The sequence below is a fragment of the Solanum verrucosum genome, unplaced genomic scaffold, assembly GCF_900185275.1.
Source record: "Solanum verrucosum unplaced genomic scaffold, falcon-dt-bn FXZP01000112.1, whole genome shotgun sequence".
NCBI lineage: Eukaryota > Viridiplantae > Streptophyta > Magnoliopsida > Solanales > Solanaceae > Solanum > Solanum verrucosum.
This window is the reverse complement of record NW_026020441.1, coordinates 2,230,071-2,237,195: the sequence shown is the minus strand read 5'-3', so window position 1 is coordinate 2,237,195 and position 7,125 is coordinate 2,230,071.

The following is a 7,125-nucleotide window of genomic DNA, read 5'->3' as shown; positions in this document are numbered from 1 at the left end:
ACTAAAAATATCAAGAGAATTTCGTAGCTAAAATTTGAGACTATTCAGAGATGATTTTGAGTTGATCGAGATTGAATAGTTAGTGTATAATTTGTTTTTTTTAAAAATAGTTAGTGTATACTTCATGTATAGTCAGTGTACACTTCATAAAAGATTAGATTATATTCAACTTTTTGAGTGTATTGTAATATATAGTCTATGCATAATTCATGTAAAGGTGAGATCTATTGTATTGTCAATGTATATTTTCTATTGTATATATTTGAAATAAGCCAAATGTTGTATATATTTGAAATAAGCCCAATGTTAAATTGGTATATAATTCAAGGAAAAATCACGCCCTATACACATTTAAGAGTCAATTTTATGGGTTTTAAACATACTTTTAAAAAATTCTTACTTATAACAGTTTATTTACGAGTTATGACATATCATTTAAAGTTAATTTTATTTAAAAATGAATTTCCATTTATTTAATAAATGATTAATCTATTTATGGTTTTTAATTATTAATTAATAATATGTAATTAAATTGATTTATGTTCCTTTTTTTAATCTGAAATTATCAGTTACATAGATATAGAGATTCACCTACAACATGTTTCCTTCTTTACCATTACCACCTCCCATACGTCAATCCCCCCCCCCCCCTCCTCCCAAGCTCATCCAATTCTACACGTCATTAACACACTAGCCCAGTTTTACCTTCATCTATCACATCTTTCTCACCACCAAACTACACCAACTTCACAATCCTCCATTCAATTTAGTTTTTTCAACAAAATCATGTCGAAGAAAATGGTTGTAACTCCTCAAAAGAGCCCTCTTAGTCGAAGGAACTTATACAGATGAAGTTCATGCTCCAACTTTCAACATTTAAACTCAAACACCGTCGCCAAACATTGTTTGAAACTCCGGCTAAGAGTGGTTCATCTCTATTGAAAGATCAAAAATAGAAGAAAAAAAATGACTCAAATAAAAGGGTGAGTCCGATAAATCGAAAGAAACGAAGAGGAAGGGGAAAAAATGTTGAAACCCCTTCTGATTCTGATTCTGTTACTGAATAAAAAAAGAAAAAAGGAAAAAAATCAATGAATGTTGAAGTTGTGAAAATCAATGAATGTCTATCTTGTAGATGGTTTTGACGACTGAGCAACACCTAAAAAGACAAAAAAATTGTTAGGGTAAGTATTATATTCAATTTATTTTCGTATTATTAAAACTACTTTTTTTTCTTTAACAATATCACATTATTCTTATATTATTTTTGAAATAGTTGTTTGGATGAAACGTGTATGAAATCTGATTGATATGTGTATGATTCCGATTAAACAGTTGATTCTTGGATATTGTATGATTTGTGATATAATAGTGGTATACAAATGGTATGAATTGTGTTTTAACAGTAGTGTGATTGTCTATTAACTGTATATACAAAGAGTGAGGATGGCGCGATCAGTGAGAAAGAAGTTACTTGTACGGTTGCTAGCAAATTTGGTGGACCTCGCATAACAAAAGAACATGCTCCGGATACCACCAATTATCCTACACCAAGACCACATACAAGAAATTTGAAATAGTTGATTGCACCTTCTACTTTTTTAGAATTATATGCTATTTTTTTTTACTTTTGGACAACTTTTTTGTGTTTAAGTATTTCATGATATATAATACCATATGTTTTGTTCCAATCAGATATCATCTACATATGAATTACTGTTTGGCTATTATAATTTCAGGATACTAGTAATATACAGACTTCATACCATTTGGATTCACTATTTTAAAATATCAGTGTGTATCCAAATTGTACAATTAATGGATGAAATGTGTGTAAAATTTGATTAATATGTGTATGACACTGAATTTAATGTTTGAAGGTTGGATATTGTATTAATTGTGATATAATATTGGTATACAAATGATATGCGTTGTGTGATTATATGAAATTGATTTATTGTTGGTATAATATGTGTGACATAAGCTGAAGTTCGTGTTGGAATAAAACTTGAATAAGATTGGTATAAAGTTTGTTATATATTTACACTATCTTATATATTAATCTGGAATACATTTTATTTCCAAGTATATTAAATATGTATGAATAATTAATGAATCGCGTATATGAAATCTGGAATCTGAAATCTGTACAAATATTTACACTATCTTATATATTAATCTGGAATAAATTTTATTTTCAAGTATATGAAATCTGTATGAATAATTAATGAATCAAGTCTATGAAATCTGTAATCTGAAATCGGAAACCTGTACAAATATTTACAATATCTTATATATTAATTTGGAATAAATTTTATTTCCAAGTATATGAAATCGTAAAGAAATCTACATTAGCTTTCTTTTGATCTAAAAAAACCCGCACACCAACATCATTGTGGATACTAACAGGGGACATCTATCACTAACTATATATTTTATCTCTATATTGTGAATATTAGCATCTATCATTAGCTGCGATGTTATCGTACTTACTAGAACACTATAAAGACTAGAATACTCATATATAATCTCCTCCATTTGAAAACCAACATATTTCCCTATTTCATTAAAAAAAATAACAATTAGTCTTACATAATACAAAAAAAAAATAAAAAAATTATACACACTTATCATTATTTTTTCATACAAAAATCATTTAGACAGTAAACTACAAACAGATTTCATTAAAAAATAAATTTTCAGATTTCATACCCAATTAAATACAAATTTCAAACATACAATCATCATTTATACCAAATTTATACATTTCTCATACCAAATAGTTCATTCCTTTTCACACAAATTTATACATAATTGACAAAACTTATATAAACAATAACATTTCAAATTTCATACCAACTTAAAACATTTTTCATACAATTATTCAAAATTCTACATTACTTTTTTTACTAACTAGTTAACACACTTTCATACCAACTTAAAACAATTGTCAAACAATTCTTCAAAATTCTAAATAACCTTTTTTTCATACTAACTGTCATACACTTTCATACCAAATTCATTACACTTATACTAACAAATTCATTCAAAACTATACATTTTAATTTAATTTTTCAGGAAAAAAAACAGTAATCAATATTATAATTTTGATCTACGTACCCAATCTACAACGATAAAAATATTTATATGTTATACATTTATACTCAAATCTTTCATATATTGCGGCAACTTCTCACGAAATCATTGTTTTGCCAGTATAAAAAATAACCAAAAATAACTAAATATAGTGACATTAAACCCCTACCAAAAAACAGAAACTTACCAAGAAAATCACTAATATTACAGTTTCACAACAACTAATACGTATTATGAACAAAACGTATTGTTTATACAAAAAAACATATCACATTCAATATAGTGACGATGTACAAAAACAAAATCACAAAATGTGATTTACAGTTTCATTTTTTTTTCATTTCACTGAAATCCAAATTAATAGTAAACAATTAAAAATACTAACCTGAAGGATCCCATCTTCCGCCATGTTTAATTAATATTGATATGTAGTTGTCCATCACAAAAAAAAATAGGATTTTTCAAACAAAAAAAAAACTTCAACTAGTTGCCAGTGACAAAATTTCTGGAAGAAAATTGAAGAGAGAGAAACGTGGAAGAATGGATAAAATCATATTTTTGAATTAATTTTAACAAATTAGAGTGAATTAAGGAAACTGAATATTCTTAATTAGTTTGAGATTCCTTAATTCATGCTAATTAATAATTATCTTAAATTAATTCAAATTTAATTGACACCCCTATTTCCGTTTTTTTTCATTTTTTCCTTATTAATTACATATTATTAATTAATAATAAAAAAACCATAAATAGATTAATCATTTATTAAATAAATGGAAATTGATTTTCAAAATCAGATTTTTGAATTAATTTTAACAAATTAGAGTGAATTAAGGAAACTGAATATTCTTAATTAGTTTGGATCCCTTATTTCATGCTAATCATTAATTATCTACAATAAATTCATATTAAATTACAGCCCACAATTTCAGTTTTTTACTTTATTATTTCTAATTCCGTTTTTTTTTAAAAAAAATTGTTTATCTTTTTATTTATTTTTTAAGTTTTTTCCAATTAATAAAAACATTTCTTTTTTTTTTATCTTGTTATAACCTGAAATTTTTAATGTTATAGCTTGAAAGTCTAAATATACTGTTATAGCTTGAAAATAGTACTATAATATATGTCATATATAAAATTTACACATAATTCAATTATTTTGGAAAGAAGGTAAATAAAAGTTGGAGTTCCAGCAATCAGCCACATGTACAGTGGCGGACTGGAGTCACAATTATAAAAATAGTTTTTAACGGCAATAAATATACATATTAACAATGAGTGCTAAAGTTTTTACTGTCATTAGTTAATTGTCATTTGATTCAATTTCGTTATAGGTTTTAGAGATATACAAAGAGTGCAAATTACCTGTAAAAAGTACATATTTAGTAATAATTAAGCTATTACCTTTTAATAATTGTCATTAAAGATTATTTTTGATGTGGCAAACTTGATGACCAAGAAATGATGAGAAAGGCTAATGCTTTTTGACAAATGTTGGTTGTTCCTCCTACCGTTTGCAACTGGGGGCAGACCCACGTGTGTTCCAGGGGGTTCACCAAAATCTCTTCAATAAAAAATTACATTGTTTATATAAGGTAAATTTTTTGTGTTTATGTAGATATATTAATTTTAAACCCCCTCATAAATATGAAGTAAGTTGTAGCATAGTGGTAGATCTCCTCTAGGTTGACCCTAGTGTCTAGAGTTGAAGCCCCATTGTAAACATTTTATTTTTTTAGCTTCTCTTCTTTTAGTTTCAGGACCAATCTTTCACCTTTTTTTGTAATAAAAAAAAGTGTTAATAGAGTAGATTTAAATCACAAAAAATCCAAATGTGCTAAAACTTCTCCTCTAACGGACTTAACTTTTTATACCTATAAACTGTAGACTACTACTTCCTTAGAATTGTGTTTTATTGGCTTATTTATATTTTTATTTTTCGAACCCCTGAATAAAAATCCTCGATCCGCCATTGTTTGCAACAAAAGCAGATTGGACAAATATTCGAGGAACTACTTTTACTAAAATAATTTTGGATTATAATAGTATTAGTATTATACCTTGCAGAAGAGAACTGCATGATGCAAATAATGCCCATTTACTTTGTATATGTTTGTTATTTATTTCTAATGCAGCTTTCAGTAAAGAAGGGAAAATTAAAGAAAATGTTCAGTGAGTTAAAATTCTTTATCCAAAATTATTGCTTATTATTCATGCGTTAAACTTAAAAACCTAATTAATGTGTCTTCTTGGATATAAAATTTGATAATTTAAACCACTTGTAAATTGACCTAGGTCTATTATATAAAGTTCAGAACGTAACGAGTAGAAATCTAGAAACATGCATTATTTACGCCATTTGGACACCCACAACACCTTTTTTCTACTCCTCTATTTTATTCTATTTGGCAATTAGCTCGTTGAGAAATATGAATTGTTTAATGTATAAATATTATATAAATAATATATATAAATGTATATATATCTTAAATATATAATTATACATCATATATATCTGAATATATATTATTTTGTATAATATTAATACATTGCATATACATATGATCATTCTAGTTGAAATTATTTTTATCGTTGGTACAATTACGTAAAAACCCCCCCAAAAAAAAGAACATGGTTTTACAAAATAATAAATTTTATTTATTTTCCTTCTTTTCTAATTTTTTTCCACTCTTTTCTGGAAGGAAACATTAATAGTAAGTCTATAGCCCCCACCCCCACCCCGACCGACATACACAACACAGAAAGGGCAATAATAGATGAATCTAATTATGGGACTTTATATTTAACTGGGGTCTAAATGTCACAAAAAGTTTGATCAAAGTTAAAAAGGATAATTCCATGTTGTGCTTCTTTTTTGCAAGTTGCAAAAGGTGTTGTTCTTGTAATACTACTAACTCATCTCTTGTGATTTACCAAAGTTGAGTAGTCTACATTGCAATGAACATCAATCAGAATCATTGGATATTTTCATGGATGCGAATCTCCCCAACTGGTGGAGCTATACTTACTTTTATAACAAGGGCCCTCATTAACTTTGATATATATAGGAAATATTAATTTCTGAGATGCCTCCCATAAGCAAAGATTATCCTTATATTAATCATTTTCACTAGTAATTAAATACAACTTAACGCATATATATAAGGTTAATTCTCATCGCATATGGGATACTATATGCAATAAGAATGTGTCGTCAAGGCTTACGCGTAAATTCTACAAAGTGATAATTAGATAAATGTAGTGGAGATGAGGATGTCAGATGGATGTGTGAGCATATTAGGAGAGATATGATTAGGAACGATGTTATATGGGGCAAGTTGGGGGTGCTTCACCCTTAACCAGAGGTCTTGGGTTGGGTATAGACAAAATCTTGTTGGGAGCGCCACTCCCGAATGGGCCCTGCAGTGTGCGATCCGAATTTAGTCGGGGCTCCAATGTGGGTTCCGGACACCGGGTGGAAAACCAAAAAAAAAAAGTTGGGAGTGACTTTTGTGATGAACAAGATGAGGGAAGTGAGATGAAGATGCTTCGGACATGTGAAGAGAAGATGTGTGGATACTGGAAGGGTTTGAGGGTTGATTGTAGCAGAATTTAGTAGAGATACGTATGTATTCAAATGATTTACATGGATAGAGTTAATTACAATGAGCTTTAAGAATTAACAAGAAACGTTACCCATGCTACGTTGTTGTTCACTACACCAGATACCAAAAGGTTAGGATGATGATCATCATAAATTTTGATGAATCGCTAAATTATCTCTAAAACAAGTGAAGTTTAAAGTTTCATATCACATGCCTCCAAAAATATTCTTATATGGTAACTCTTTCAGAACGACAGGCACCTTAAGAAACTCTTACTTTAGATCTCTTGACTTGTTCATATCAATCCAAATAAACTTTGATCTGACTATTTATTAATTTCAGCACATTTGTCACCACTTTGGGAATATTCTAGCGGCCTAATCTGCTTTGATTGCATTGACTCCCCAAGATTTGATGGCTGCAA